The 16,584-nt window shown below is 37.4% G+C and overlaps 1 long non-coding RNA gene across 1 annotated transcript; it reads right to left on the bottom strand.

Annotated features, from left to right (window-relative positions):
* Window positions 1-2,148: 2,148 nt before the first annotated feature.
* LOC139446053 (uncharacterized) lies at window positions 2,149-5,572 on the bottom strand. Its single transcript, XR_011651908.1, has 4 exons — window positions 5,341-5,572; window positions 4,809-4,867; window positions 3,506-3,577; window positions 2,149-2,750 (listed from the first exon to the last, which is right to left on the bottom strand). It is a non-coding gene; the product is annotated as an uncharacterized lncRNA (long non-coding RNA).
* Between the last annotated feature and the right edge of the window lie 11,012 nt (window positions 5,573-16,584).

Genomic DNA, 16,584 nt, shown 5'->3' with positions numbered 1-16,584 from the left:
ATCACGAAGATGCCGACGAACAATATGGCGATCCTGACGTGGTGTAGTTACACGACGTTGACCCGGACGTGGTCGATCTCTGGTGGTTCTTGTCTGCTGGTATCTGCTAAGTAGCCTGAGGACTGTTGAATGATGGCATTGAAACCGCTGTGCAACGACTCTACTTGACGTACCAACTTGAAGCACACCCAAGGCACGTTCACGTTCCTCTGCTGTTAAATCTTGGCATTTCTTGTGTCAGTACCCTTTACGTCTGCAGCAACAAGTGATGTGGCTTTTAAAAGTCATTTATAGCCCTATTCTGCATGCTTCTCGTGAAACAAAACACGTTTTCCATGATGTGCATGCAATTTGTTGCGTTTTGGCGATTTCGCTCACAAAAAAATTAGGAATGTGTTTTGACGAGCTGTTCTTCTTCATGCTTCGTCCAGAACGTCGTATATTACTCATTGACTTATATATTTTCATATGACTTAAGCCCGGATAAAAATACATCCATTTTCATGGTGGTGCGTTTTCAGTATATTTCTGGGAATAGTGTAATTGGGACATTCAAGAAAAAGGTGTATGTTGTTTTCACATTGGTTTCCACAAGAGCAGGGCAAAGTATCAGATAAATTTACTTTAAAGAGATCTGCATTTAGGGAACTGCAAGAATGCCTTAGGCGTGTATGTCAAATATTAGCTCTTCGGTTGCCGGTTGAGAAGAATGGAGGTGGAGCTGCAATGGTTGTTTTAATCATATGTTTAAAATTTGATAATGATGTTGCACTTCCACAGCAAAAAAAGTGTAGGTTTCCGTCTTCCGGAAACCTTCCGGATACCTTCCCATTTTGGATCCGGCCCGGATACCTTCCGGAAACCTTGCGGAAACCTTCCAAAAAAAATGTCAAAATTTGGGGGGTGCATTTTGTTCACTTAAGTGTGAAACACATAAAAAAATTAACTTGAAAATACCAAGCAATTTGAAGGTTGTTGAAGGCATCTGGAAGGTTTCCGGAAGGTATCCGGATGCAAATTTTCTTCATGACTTGCTTCTGGTAAATAATGTTAGCCTGTGCATTACAGGTACCTGTTGTAATATTCTGTGTTATTTTAGTTGTAAATATCCTCCTAAAACATTTTTGGAGAAGAAAATTGTTCAATTTCATATTTTGTCCTTTTCGGATGTTAATGGTATTTAATGAACAAACATCAGTTCTTGTATAATGATATCCTTAAATTTCATGTCCAGACTTCCAGTTTGTACTGAGAAAAAGAAAAAGTCATTGACAATGTGCTCACTTGGGCCTTTGGTCCAAGTGAGATGATAATAAGACTATTTGTAACGGTACATGTACTTGTTATATCCAAAATACTTCATTGAAATTTGCCTCACCCTAGTTTTATGGTACTACAGTAAGCTCTTCCTCAGTTACTGTGAATTCTTTTATTAAAAGGATTGACAGTTAATTTGACACTGGAGTTGTAACCACTGCACATATATGTGTATTCAAATAATATAACAACTATGTGCTTAATACTTCACAAATATCTCCAGAAATAGGCATTTTAGTTATAATTGCAGAAATACTTTATGAATGACCTCTTCACTGTTACCTTGATCTTACACTTCAACCCCTCATGAGTTATCACTTTTGAGTGTGAATTTGACCTTCAATATCAGTGATAAATATTTCAAAAACATTTCAAAGAGCTATCCAGCACATAAACCAAATATGCAGTCCTTTGGTAGAATTCAACATATCATTGACCAAAATATGGAAGTAATGTAACCAGTATATGTATAAGAGTTACTAAGACTTCTGTAGAAAAGGCAATTTAAGGGAAAATGTAGTATATATAGATCACACACGACCTTTTTCCAACTTCGACCCCTGCCCAAAGGAAGAGTTAGACCACAAACAAACTTTTTGTCTGGTTGTGACTTTAACCTTTGACATAACAGATCAATGTGTCATCCGACGTTTTCAGAGCAAAGGAAACATGTGTTATTTATCTTGAGATGCCCAAGCAATGCACGGTTTCATAAGATAAGTGTGGCTTTTAAACTGAGGCAAAATCATGAAACATCCCCATTTACACAGCTGGCAAATGAAACATAAGCAACAATCAAATTATCAATTTATTTTATTCATATGCCTATAGTATATCGCACATTGAACAGTGTTCACATGATGGTTCCTGATGCAGTATGCAATTTCATCCTATTCTTCAATACTCATAACAGAGTGTGATAACTGTTCGCTTGACAGTACCTACGGATTATGTTCACCAGTTCAGATAACTTACTTTCCCTCAATCCTCCTTTTCTTTCTATATTGCCATGGATGAACAGGATCCAGGATGAGGGGATACCAGTTAGACTCTATCTCTGCTGCATTGTGTTAGTAGAATTGTGAACTTTCCATTTGGTGTTTGGGTCCACATTTAAAGACAATAAGTCCCATTTATCATTCCTTTCAAGTTTTTACAAGAATTTCCTGAATGTCCTGGAAGAATTCCACTCCAGCTTGGCATTGATTGGTCTTCTCACATTAGCCAGACCAGCCTTTGTGTGTCCCAGTACCATTTGGCATACAACTTCTCGGTCGGCCTCCATTGAAATAACAGGACCCTCATCATCGCTGTCTGCAAATCACCCCTGATATCTGAAGGGGTGCAGCCTCTGTTTAGGACTCCCTTGCCTGGTCCTTCCAGACTGTCAACCTGGAGTACTCATCCAGGGATCTCAAGCTGGACTTCAGTTTCTGGAGCATTATGTAAAAAGATTTTAGCAATCAAAAAGAATTGTTGCCACATGTACTTACAGATAGAAGGCAGCAAAATCACTTAAGTTGTCATATGTGAGTCTTGTTATATGCTAAACATTTAAGATAATCACATCTCAAATCTCAACCAGACAAACCAGTGACTAATGTTATGAACTCGGTCCAGACAAACCGATGATAACTATTATGGACAATATCCCACATCACTGTGGTATGATTACATGTGATCAATGAGCCTACTCAATCACAACCTTATCTATTAATTAGGCTTGGAATGCTGGGAATCTTTTTAAGAGATGTCATTTAGTGATTGTTTCAACTCATCAACATGGAAAAATATATATTCACAATCCTTGTCATATAGCCAAACTATTGCTGGATGCAGTGTTAAATAAATGATTTGGCTTTAACACTGCTTTGAACAGTATTCCAGATATATCACCGCATGTTAGTTTGATGTGGGAAGAAAGTCCTAAGTGATGCAGGTCTTTGATGAATCCCACGAGTATGTGTATAATGCTGACAAACCTAGCAACATAATCGGGGAGAACCAGGATTTGAACCCATGACTATAGGTTTCTGCTAAGCCCAAGAGATGCAACTATGCACAGAAAATTGTAGTGCCTTAGATAATAGGACATCCGTGTCCACAGCGATAAGGAACAAACTGAAGACATATTTGCAAAATAACCATATGAACCAAACAGAATAATTTCAAAATATTTACCACTCACTGTTGCTCTTCTATGGTCTTTCTATGCATTGATGCTGCACGGATGACTGTCTCTTTTATTCATCCGTACATTCTACAAACATAAGTAGCATTCACATCACAGAAATGTCCAAACTGTACATGTTGTACATTTGATTCAAATGAAAAGACCCTGGTTGTGATTCCGACTTAGAACTACCCTAATCATAATAATTCATGTCAAACATTCAGAGATGACATTTATCCCCATATTTAACAAATGTTAAAACAATATTTTGACAACAAAGTCAGGGTCATTCAACACATACATTACATAGGAAATAACTTGTTCGACAATGCAGAGAGATCCTCACCGAGGTGAATATCATTCCATGAATTATTGCCACATTTTCTTGAAATGCAGATTAATGCAATGCAGTATTTACTTTTATTTCTAGGCTATTTGTTTGGCTTTTCCATAGCACTGTTTTGACAGATCTAACCTTGATGTAACACTTTGTTCAGAAATGATATAAATAAGAGAATACTTTATTATTCCCGAGAAAATTTGGGTTACATTGTAAAAGCACAGATAAACAAGTATAAGATTCATGATTTAAGTTAAATACACTCGACTCGTGAAGATTCCGGGGTAGACTAGGTCTTCAGCAACCCATGCTTGACGTAAAAGGCGACTAACGGGATCGGGTGGTCAGACTCTCTGACTTGGTTGATGCATGTCATTGATCTCAATTCCGTGACTCGATGCTCATGATATCAATCACTGGGTTGTCTGGTCCAGACTTGATTATTTACAGACCGCCGTCATATAGCTGAGTGCGGCGTTAAACAACAAACCAACCTAACTACACTCATACATACACACACAAACACAACATCCAAACACCAGGGTTAGAAATTGGCACTAGTCATTTTGACATTTTAAAGGTTTTGCTATATGCTATCATTTTAGGATGGGTACAATGTGTGAAGCCCATTTCTGGTGTCCCCCGCCGTGATATTGCTGGAATATTGCTAAAAGCGGCGTAAAACCAAACTCACTCACTCACTATCATTTTAGGACTAGTGGACTGAAAGTGTTAGTTTCTACCGCTGCAAACACTAATCAACTAATGAATTGAGTGGTCAGACTAGGTTGTCATCATACTCTGAGGGCATGGATCTTTGCTGAAAATAACAATCACTAGATTGCCTGGTCCATGTTCAATTATTTACAGGCTGCCATCACAGAGCTGGACTATTGTGAGTGTGATGTTTCACATTACATTGAAATATACCATGATGAATACACGTAGTTTGTATTTATCACAAACAAAAATACTCACTCAATACTTGGTATCCTCCCTGAGGATGTCTGTGAACCTCCCCACAAACCCTGAACATGCTGAAACAGAAAACAACTAACTTGTCTTTATCCTTTCAATGTTTCAGTGTGAATTTGTTAAAGATTGATAAGCTGTCATTATTCATTGTAATCCATATCTCACTTTCAGGTGGTTCAGGTGGCAACACATGATTGGAATTGAATGCCACGTTTTGTTTGACATGCACTTTGCCAGATTTATACCCTTGGTAACTAACCCTCATCATCAAATCCCAGCGTTATGTTGAGAATAAGGACACGACCCTTAAAAGTCCTGCACCTGTAGCTCTTATGCAAGCCCAAATAGAAATACCATGTCACAACAAACACTTGATCATAATAATAATAAAGGGTTTCCGAAAACTACAAAACTAAAAGGCCCTTGACGTTTACAGTAGTAACATGGAGATCAGGAAAATATCTAAATCAATCCATTCCATAAGATCTCTGTATAGAAATCATGGAACATTATGTCTCGAAGCCCTGCTACGTACCTGGCATCTGCAAGCTGCTCTTCCTTCCTTCGGCTGTCAATCGAGTTTTCGAAATACTTGACGTCCTCGTTGTGGATGGCTCAGGTGGATTTCGACCGGGATTTCCGAGTTAGAGGTGACTGAGAACAATGTATCGATACACGAGGTTAGCATATCGCAATCAAGCATCACGGTGTACATCGATTACACGAGGTTTGCGTGTTTGTTTACATTTGTGTTCCAAAATGGCGCCCTCGGCCATACAGGGAATTATGGGTAGACCTGCTTGTCCCGGAATAACACGAGTTGGTCACGAATGACGAGCGTTCATTTCTGCAGCAGTTACGGAAAGAGACGAGGTTGGCCGATTACAGTTCATACAGGCCATATTGGGAGCCGCGGGGATTTCGACAGTGTGTATTAGGAAGTATACCTATGTGGTGTATGGAATATGCGTTTGCCTACCTTCCCAGGCAGTGTGACAAGGGACATCCCAGCGGATGTAATATTCCTACAGCAGAAATGTTTCACAACCTCGATTGCAGCGAGCTGAAGACGTGACATATTCAGACAGAGACCATAATACATAAACTGTTATATGGTCTCTGATTCAGGTAAGGAATATGTTAATAATATTGATCACGTATTAAAGTTATTTATCTTCTGTAAGCCACTTATTCTGTTTTATATATGTTAGTAAATGTGTGATTTATTTTTTGTAGGATAAGCAAGCTACCTAACTTATGTTAATCCTTGCTAATGTATATGATGTAGAAATATGTTTGCTTACTTATATTCCTTTATCTAGATACTCTATAGTGACTCATTTTTTTTAGTTTATACCGTAACGACTAAACTTACTTTTGCAGGTGTGAATAATCATGAACAAATTAAATGACAGGAGTTTTGCAACAGTGAACATTGTGAAGTGGAAGATAAGACATTTGAAAGGTATGGATATTTTCACTTGAACTTGTTGAAGAATACCGTGATGACAACTTTATCATGTTGGGAATTTTGGAGGTGGGGTAGCCTAGTGGTTGAAGTGCTGAAGACCAAGGTTCGATTCTTGTCATGGGTACAATGTGTAAAGTCTATGTCAGGTGTCCCTTGCTGTGGTATTGCTAAAATCAGCGTAAAACTATACCCACTCATTTGGGGATTCCGGGTTGGAATTGGTCCCCATCAACCTATGCTAGTTGTAAGAGAGGGTTATACTATAAAGGGAAATAGTACCTCACCTACTATTGCCTGGTGAAAACAGCACCTTGTTATTTTTTTTACCTTGGGTCTGAATATGCCCGAATACATGAAATTAAACTTGCATGGTCACTTGTAAACACAAATAACTGAGAAATGTTCAAAAAGGTTTACATTAAAAACTAGCATCTACTTGCCGACTCTGATTTGGAGATGCAACTAAACTTATTGTGAAAATATAATATGTTTTAATTTCTTTGAAGTAAAATAAATGCAATTAAACTTGCAAACACAAATAATTGTTAAATGTTAGTCACCTAAAAATAGTTTACATTAGAAATTAGCCTCTGCTCAAATTTACTCATGATTCTGATTGGGAGGTGCAACTAAACTTATCATTGAAAGATCACATGCTTTGAAGTTTTAAGTAGCTTTACTCAGATTAGCTCAATGTCAAGCTGACCCTGAGTCTGGCGAAAATGTCAAGAAACTGGACAACAGGTATACTATATATGTCATATTTATTTTAGTAAGTAGGAAATAAATAGTAATTTTATAGAAATTTCATTTATATATATTTCGGCCAGGAATCAACATGTCTCTCCAGATAACAGACAACAATTAGTAGCCCTTTTTGCCAAATCAAGGTGCTGTTTTCGTCGGAGAAATCAGTGACATTTTGCTGAGGTGCCGTTTTAGCCTCACCCATAAGATATAACCTAATAGATCAGGTGATCAGGCTAAGTGACCTGGTTCATGGCATCTGACAGTGACCATCTAACAGTGTGGATTGCTGTTCACAATATCAATCACTGGATTTTCTAGAATTTTGGGCCTACCTTTAGAATACAGTACCTAACTTTTCAAACAGGTCACAGTACCCTGTGATGTAATTCGTAGTATTCTGTTGCCTGACACACTGGCAAAACAATGCCTTGTGATGTCAGGGGTCATTGGATGTGCGTATATATGCTCTTTTCAGTGGTCTATCGTCTCCACACGCTATGTTGTTACATGAGTTTAAATTATTTGTTTACTAAATATTGTTTTAAACATTTATATGTGAACTGGATGGGTAAACAAGCCAAAACTTATTTGAATACCGCTCAAGAATTAGAATACAATATGATATGACAAAAGTACAGTCAAGGAATACAATTATATACATGTTCTTATTATAGAAACTACGTTGTCGGCGCTGTCAGGTCGCATTTTTAGTAGTATTAGTGTACTGCAATATACGGCAAGGAATAGTATTATAAATTTAAGATGCTATGTACAATCACAAAACCTATTGGATAGCTGAATGTAGTCTTCTACTGATTTAAGAATTTGTAAGTTTATTTTTGATGTCCTTTCAGGATTACCTGATAGAATTGAATTTAGATCATATCCCTTAACATAATAGTACATATTCTGTCTTAAATCATTGTAATTTGGACATATGAGAAAGAAGTGAAGTGCATCTTCAGTGTGATGGCCACAGCTACATGCAGGATTATCTTATAAATATTGCCTGCGGATGCACATTTTATAACAAGTGCTTGTTTATTTTCTCTATAGTTTTATTTCATTTTTTACTTATTACAGTGGTTAAAATGATTATAAATATAAATTGAAACTAATAATGTGCAATAAGCGGGTTATAGCTGAAACGACACCTTAGCAAAACAGCACTGACTGGCGAAATACTCGCCGAAAGCGAAAACGGTGATTATTACTTGACGAAAATGACACCTTATTTTTTTTTTTACCTTGGTAAAATAAATGAAATTAAACTTGGATTGATAACTTGCAAAGACCAATAATTGTGAAATGTTAAAACAAGTTTACAATAGAAATTAGCCTCTACTCCAACTTATCCTATACCCGACTCAATTTATTGTGATAACATGCTTTGAAGTAAAATATATGGAATTAAACACACATCGTCTCATACAAACACAAATGCATGTAGTTGTTAAACGTTGAAACAAGTTTACCTTTGAAATTAATCCCCTACTCCAATTTACTCACCGACTCTGACTGGCAGACACAGCTCACTTGTTGTGAATGTAATTTTCACTTTAAAGTTTAAAGTACTCAATGTCAAGCTGAAACTGTATTTAAGAATCCTAACATGGTGCAATTTTTCACAATGGCCTTTCGATGTGTCATTTGAACATGTTGAAAGGTTTTACAAGGGATATTTGTAACTCAATACTTTCCGTAACGGGCGACAATGCTTGTCTAAAGGGTTGACTAACGCCATCAGGTGGCGATCAGGCTCGGTGACTTGGTTGATGCATGTCATTGATCCCAATTGTGCGGGTCGATGCTCATGATGTCAATCACTGGACTGTCTGGTCCAGACTCGATTATTTACATATAGCCGGAATATTGCTTGAGTGCGGCATAAAACAACAAACCAAATCATAAGTGTGGGATGAGTGATTTGAAATTAGCAAGTTTAATGTGACCTTCAATAACTACAACCTGATCTGAGTCTTGAAAAGATATGACTTTGATTCAGTGAAAATTTGCATCATGATAGTTTCAACTGTAGATACAGTTAATCTGTTTTTTGTACAGTTTCTGTTTATTAAATATATATGTTCTTCAAATAAGCTTTGCCTCTTCACCAACCCTATTCCTCTTTTGGAATAAATAGTGTCTAATAATTCAAACACCATCACCATCATCCTAGTGAACACAACAAAGAAATGCACATCAAAAATGTCATTATTATTATTTCTGATCTCTGATAAATTAGAAAAAAACTGTTATCCAGCCAGATACATTTCCTTGGTCCCAAGAAGCATGTTACATAGTAAACTGACTCGGTAAGTTGAATAGCAGTTGTAAAGGCACAACTGACTAAGCCGTCACTACTCAATTAAGTAATTAACTTACTTACTTACTTACTTTGGAGATTTAACGTGCGCTTTCCGACTGATGCGTATTTCGCACACGGGCCCGGCCAGGCCATTTAATGTGTTTCCGAAAGGGGCGAGGGTGGTCTGTGCAACCCAAGAGGGGGCTTTAGGGGTTGCTTATATAGAATTTGGGAATTTTGAGATTTGGAATAGATGCCGATGGGGTTGGGGAGGAGAACTAAGGGAGCTGGGTATGGTGGATGATTGTTTGTTTATGTGATTTTGATTTGGTAGGTTATTATGGTTTTAGATGCGTTTTATTAGTTCCGTTTTGATTAAGACTACGCCTAAGGCCTTGAAGTTTTCTAGTTTATTTTGTGGGTTTAGTATTGCTTCTAGAGTGAGAGCCTTGTTTAGATTGAGGGTGGTTTGTAATGCGGTTCGATGTGTTAGGTATTGTGTGCAGTGGATGAGTGCGTGTTTTGGGGTTTCTGGTTGTTTGCAGTGTGGGCAGTTACCTGTAGTGTGTTTTTTAAATTTTTAGGTGGTTATTTAGGTTGGTGTGTCCTGTTTGGAGTTTAGTGATTACTCTGTCGATTTTTTTTGATGGATGGAGAATTTTTGGTTTGGTTAGTGGTTTGCTGAGCACTCTTTTGATTTGGCTATTTGAGTTTAGATATAGGTTACGCCATTTTTTTGTGATTTTTTGTTTGTTTACACTTTTAATTTCTGATTTTGAGATGGGTAAGTTTAAGCTTATTTCTGGGATTTCGAGGGATAGTTTAGCTGCTTTATCGGCGTTTTCATTACCGTACATTCCTACGTGGGCGGGTATCCACAAGAAGGTTATTTGTTTGCCTGCTTTTGTTAGGTCGTTGGAGCTTTTAAGTATTTGATTTATTAATTTAGGTCGGTTTTTGGTATTTTTGTTTTGGAGGGCTTGTAGTCCACTTAGGGAGTCAGTAAGTATTAGGATTTTTTGGTGGTTTTTGGATTCTTGATTGTGGAGGGCTGAGGCCATGCCCATTAGTTCTGCCGTGAATATTGATTGGTTATTTGGGAGTCGGAAGGATTGTGTGGTTTTAGTTGGTTGTGTGGTATGGACTCCGAAACCCGTGTGTTTGGAGGTCGGATCTGAGGATCCGTCCGTGTAAATGTGACACCAATTTGGCCAATTTTTGTGTATGTATGCTAGTGTGGTAGTTTTAGCTATGTTTGGGTCGGTTTGTTTATTTATTTGGCTAGCTAGTGTTGTGTCTATTTTGGGTATTTTAAGTTTAGGGGTGAAGATATTTGATTGTTTGCAGTTTTGTTTAAGATTTTAATTTGGTGTTCATTTAGGTAGTTTGTTATTCTTTGGGATATTGGGGTAAGTAAGGGATGTTTACGAGCTAGAGCTTGGTTTTTAGGGCTGATGTTTTGGTTTATTAAGTTTTGGATGAGAGGGTTTGATTGGGACGCGGCCCAGAAATTTAAGCTTAGCTGCTTTGCGTAGACTTAGTGGCATTTCTCCTGTTAAGGCCTGAAGTGAGGTGTAGGAGGTGCCATGTGGGTGCGTGTAATGAGTTTGAGAGCCTGATATTGTATTGAGTCAAGTTTTTTAGATAGACAGTTGTTTAGGGTGTTGTATATGGCGCAGCCGTAGTCTAGTTTTGATCTAATTAGGGATATGTAGAGAGAGAGGAGAGTATCTTTGGAGGCTCCCCAGTTAGAGCCAGTTAGGCATCTTAGGGTGTTTAGGTCTTTACTGCATTTAGTTGTTAGGTTTTGGATGTGAGCATCCCAGGTGAGATGTTCATCGAAAATAAGTCCTAAGAATTTGGTTTGTTTTTGAAATTTGATTGTTTGATTGTTTAGCTGGAGGATTGGGGAGGCGTGTTTCATGTTTTTATGTTTGAATACTATTCCTGTTGTTTTTTCTGAGTTAAGGGAGAAGCCCCATTTGTCAGCCCATTGTTGTATTTTATTAAGAGATTTTTGGAGTAGATTTTTGGCCATTTTCATGCTTTTAGTGCGGATCCAGATGGCTCCATCATCCGCGAATTTTGATGTGTTTACTTTAGGGGATAGACCCTCGTTTATCATTATATTGAAGAGGGTGGGGCTGAGGATACTGCCCTGTGGAGTGCCATTTTCTAGGGGACATTGGTCCGATAGAGTTTGGTCTATACCCACGGTTATTTTACGATTGTTTAAGAAGTCCTGGATGTAGTTTATTATCTGACCTTTGAGTCCTATTTTTTTAAGTTTTTGTATTAGCCCATCGTGCCATACCATGTCGAAAGCTTTAGAGAAGTCTAAGAAGATGCCTGTGGTATATTGTTTATTTAGTTGTCCTGTTTTAATATCTTGTTCTAGTCGGGCGAGGTTATCTAGGGTTGAGTGGCCAGGAGTGAAACCGCTTTGATCTGGGTTTATGATGTTATTTTGGGTTAAGTAATGTTGTAATCTATTTTTAGCCATTGATTCCATTACTTTACATAAGTTTGAAGTTAGGGATATTGGTCTATACGAGTTAGATTGATTAGCTGGTTTATTAGGTTTAGGGATTGGTATGACTAGGGCCTGTTTCCAGGGAGTAGGAACCTGTCCGTTTAGGTAGATGAGATTGTATAGTTTGAGTAGTGCCTGGAGTAGTTTTAGGGGGAGTTTTTTAATTATTTGGTAAGAGGTTAGGTCTAATCCTGGGGCTGTGCCCTTTTTCCTGTTTTGGATTACGTAGAGGAGCTCCTCCATTGTGTAGGGTTGATTTATTAGGGCTCCCTGCCATCTTGGCAAGAGCCCTCTTGTTATTGTTCGATTTATTATTATTTATTATTATTATTATTATTCCGGCGTTTTTTGTTCCAATCCTAACTCAAAAACTGCTGATCAGAATCTCTTGAAAATTTCCACAAAGATAGCTTAGCTACTGAAGCAGATACCACAAAAATCTCAGATAACTCAAAACAACTTTAAAAATCGCAATTTCAACAGCTAAAATCTCCGCCACGAAAGCTCCAAAGACTTCCAAAATTCTTGAGCTGGTGCGGAATCAGATGGCCAAAAAATTCTCTACACATCCAATGTAGCGAAATTGCTTCGTTTGGCCTCCAGATCGGATTAAGTGTTTTTGCACTGTTTTTTAGCAGATTTCTCAGTACTTGACTCCCAAAATCTCCTCAGCTCAAACTACCAGCTCAAAAGCTTCCAAACTCTCCAGACTTTGGCTCCAAGTACCATACTAACAACTTCAAAGAAAACATGTGTTTATGTTAAATGTGATATATTTTCCTGATAGCCCTTGTCCTGACCATTCCAGAACACAAAACCGTTTGTCTGTAGCTCCATGGACAACGGAGCTACAGACTTTTAAAAATGGGACTCTTTGGCCCCAGTCCATCAACTTGCCAAATAGCACAACTCTAGACACCTGTTACTCGGGAACTGCTGGTCCGATTTCGGCTCAATTTCGTGTGTATTGGTAGAGTATTGTAGTCATGCAGCATATAAGAGAGAAATGATACATAATTCATGTATAACAACATTATAGCACATATCCTTCCGCATGTCTGAATGCTTTTATATATCAACAGGAGAAAATGCATTAATGGTAACAAATTAGTTTAATTAAGAACTCAGTTTCAATGGTTTTTAGTACTCTGTATAACCAAAGTGCAATTTTCCAAAAGTACTTCTATGAATAGAACAGGATCCGCTTCTACAATTCTAACCAGCGGGAGCCGGACATCGCTGCTTGCAGCTATATTTTCTAGATTGTTATTGTTTGGTTATTTTGTGGGTTTGTTTTCTGTTTTAAGTTTATCTTGGAATTTTTGGCTGAAGTTGCTGTTACTGCTAACGGCCGAAAAGTGGTTGGCGAGATTATTTGCTTTTTGGGCGGGGTTGGTTGAGTTGTTAATGTTAGGGTTTTTTTTATGTCGTTTTAAGCCTCTAATGGCGTGGATTTTGCGCCAGACCGTTAATTAACAGACAATTGCAAGTACTAATACCCACCCGACACTAATTGCCCTGTTAATCCCTAGTCCACAATGAGTTGACATTGAGTTCATTTTGCTAATTAGCTGTTTTTAGAGTAGCAAGGTAATAAACATCAAAGGTGGGGCAGGCTTTGATCATGTGTTCTGTAGAAGAGATGATGTCACTTGTTTTATGTTTATTTGGGATTAGCTACATCCCTTGATGCTACCAAGGCAGCCCTTGAGATTATCAGACAGTTTGGCTAGACACAAACTGATGTCTCCCTTGTAGCAGACTATGTGTCAGACACAGACTTTGACCACTCTGTGCAGATGCATATCAATGCATAAAGAACATTGGGTAGATGATGCAACAATGCCACACAAGTCAAAGTTGGGTTTCACTGTATTTAGAAACAGACGATGGATCCAAAACTTTTTAACAGTAATTATGATTAATTTAAACTTTGACAGGCCAATATTTTGGCAGATTTGCATGCTATTGTTAATCTTCATTTTAGTTAATTTTCAAAAAAGATAGGATAAATGATAAAATATGATAATGAGTCATGAATATTTGAATTCAGATCAGAACAAACAGGGAGGGTCCCCCCAAAATGTGAGAGTCTCTAGGGGAGGCTTTTGACAAAATGGACAATAAAATATAAAGTGCTTTGCATTTTCTTTCAGGGAGGGTTGTGTCAAAAATGAATGAGAACATACCGGTAATACATGACCGGCCCCTTTAATGTAATATACATAGTTTTTAGTTGATGGTTCAGGTTGTACTTTTCAGTTGAATTTCTTATCACTGTCTATGATGGACTACCAATTAACGGTAGATATTTAATATCCATAATAACTTAGATAAATGCTTCTACAGTCTCATCCTAATTTGTCAAAATTTGAATTTCAATATAGCTTCCATTAATGAATTAATGAATTTGGTGAGAATATCTATTGTCTGAATTCCTAATATACTTTCTTTTTTATTTGGTGTGCAAGGGTAGCCTAGTGGGTGAAACAGTCTCTGAAACCGGGTTCAATTCACCACATGGGTACAATGTGTGAAGCCCATAGCTGGAATATTGCTAACAAGCTGCATGAAACTATACCAACTCACTCGCTCATTATGTTGTATTTTGAGATCACTTACATGACATGTGTTTTGATAATTATGAATAGTTGCATTTATGTATTTATGTATAAGAGCCTATGTAACTTAGTTTTGCATAGTCTTGTTTACCCTTCCTTACATTTTGATGAAATGCAAACATTCAAGCAAAATTCAGGTGAACCTTGTGGTATTATTTTAGAAGACCGGATACATTTTTGTATTTTCTGAACACTTTTCTGTTTGCAATGGCTTATTTACATGTTCAAAGATTGGTTAAATATAAGTTGCAAGATAAATTGTCAATACCTCACTGTTTGAGAAAACAACTTTAAACATCTGTAAATATGTGTGTGTTTCATAACTTTTGACTAACAAGTTTCTAAAGATGTTATGAAATGTTTCAGGTACCTGGATTTCACAATCTGACACCAGCTACATTTAAGAAGATCTTGCTCACACAATTCAGACAAGGGACTCGCCGGAAGATGAACAGTACTCCTGATAACAACCAACAGATTCACCTCAGAAAGTGATGATTCTGAATGAATAATGCCACATCAGTGTGACTGTAGGTGGTTTTATTATGACACTAATGAAATCTGAATGAATTTATGCCAAAGCACTGTGACTATGTCCAGGTTGTGTACACTGATGCTGACTATACAAATCTGAATGACTTTTGTGGTTTACTGCAGAAACATAATTGACTTTAGATATTCTTCTTCAATAAAATTCTTCTGAGATTTGACTAATTTGTTTATTTAGAAAATGGCATTTAAGCGTCTGTTCTGTAAGGCCTTGCAAACACCACTGGTTACTTTATGCTAGTTCCTCTTCTTGCTTGATCAAATTTCAATTTGTGATATGTACCAATGAAATGCCATATAATCAATGAATAAGATTTTTTTCCAAAAACATGATTTGTTTTGCTTCATTAGCATAACGATATATAATACTGATCAGCCATAACATAGGTGTTGAACAAATATGAAATGTACTAATGCCCTGAATTTTTTCCTACTATAAATACAGCTCTCTTAACAAGAGTTGTAGTTCCACCTTAGTAGACAAATGACATTGATATTTTTTCTGTACTTTATTTAGGTGTTTTCTATGGATGCCATTAGTCTTATGCACCAATTTGGGACAATTGTATTCTGTTTAATATTCCCATAAAAACTACACTGTCCCGATATAACAAGTACTGATACCGTTCCAAACTAATCTGTTAATCTCACCAGGGCCAAATGCCAAAGCACATAGCCAATGACTTTCCATTTTTTTCTGAGTGAGAATGCTGTTTTGCCACTTTTAGCAATATTGCAACAATATCATGGTGGGGGACACCAGCAATAAGCTTCACACATTGGACCCATGTCGCAAAACAACTTGTGAACAATGCATGCCCACATATCTCAGTTTGAGGAGGATATTTACAACTAAAATAACACAGAATATTACAACAGGTACCTCTAATGCACAGGCTAACATTATTTACCAGAAGCAAGTCATGAAGAAAATTTGCATCCGGATACCTTCCGGAAACCTTCCAGATGCCTCCAACAACCATCAAATTGCTTGGTATTTTCAAGTTAATTTTTTTATGTGTTTCACACTTAAGTGAACAAAATGCACCCCCCAAATTTTGACATTTTTTTTGGAAGGTTTCCGGAAGGTATCCGGGCCGGATCCAAAATGGGAAGGTATCCAGAGGGTTTCCTGAAGACGGAAACCTACACTTTTTTTGCTGTGTTCTGTATTCTCATTCCATAATTTGATTGAAGAAGATATAAATGATTGTTGGTATGCAGCTGTTCGTGCTTGCGGCAGTTTCATATTGTTCTGATTTCGTAACTCATATCTACTATGAAAACTGGTTCGGTTTCCTTGATCTATCAGCTGAATTTATATCATGTTAGTACCATTTTGCAAGAGAGAAGTAAGAGTGTTCACCAAAGACATTCATGTTAACTGCACCACCCTATACTGAAGACGTGAAAATCAACAAACTCAAGTCCGCTTGCATGTCAGTGACAGCTTCGAACGATCGAAGGGCAAGGTCACCACCGGAATAAGAAAAGACAACCGTGATCTACTCACAGCGTTTTACGCTCGAGATAGGGAATGTTATTGT

This window comes from Haliotis cracherodii, unplaced genomic scaffold (assembly GCF_022045235.1).
Source record: "Haliotis cracherodii isolate W230 unplaced genomic scaffold, xgHalCrac1.p SCAF_6, whole genome shotgun sequence".
Classification (NCBI taxonomy): domain Eukaryota; kingdom Metazoa; phylum Mollusca; class Gastropoda; order Lepetellida; family Haliotidae; genus Haliotis; species Haliotis cracherodii.
This window is presented reverse-complemented; position numbering and strand designations above follow the sequence as displayed.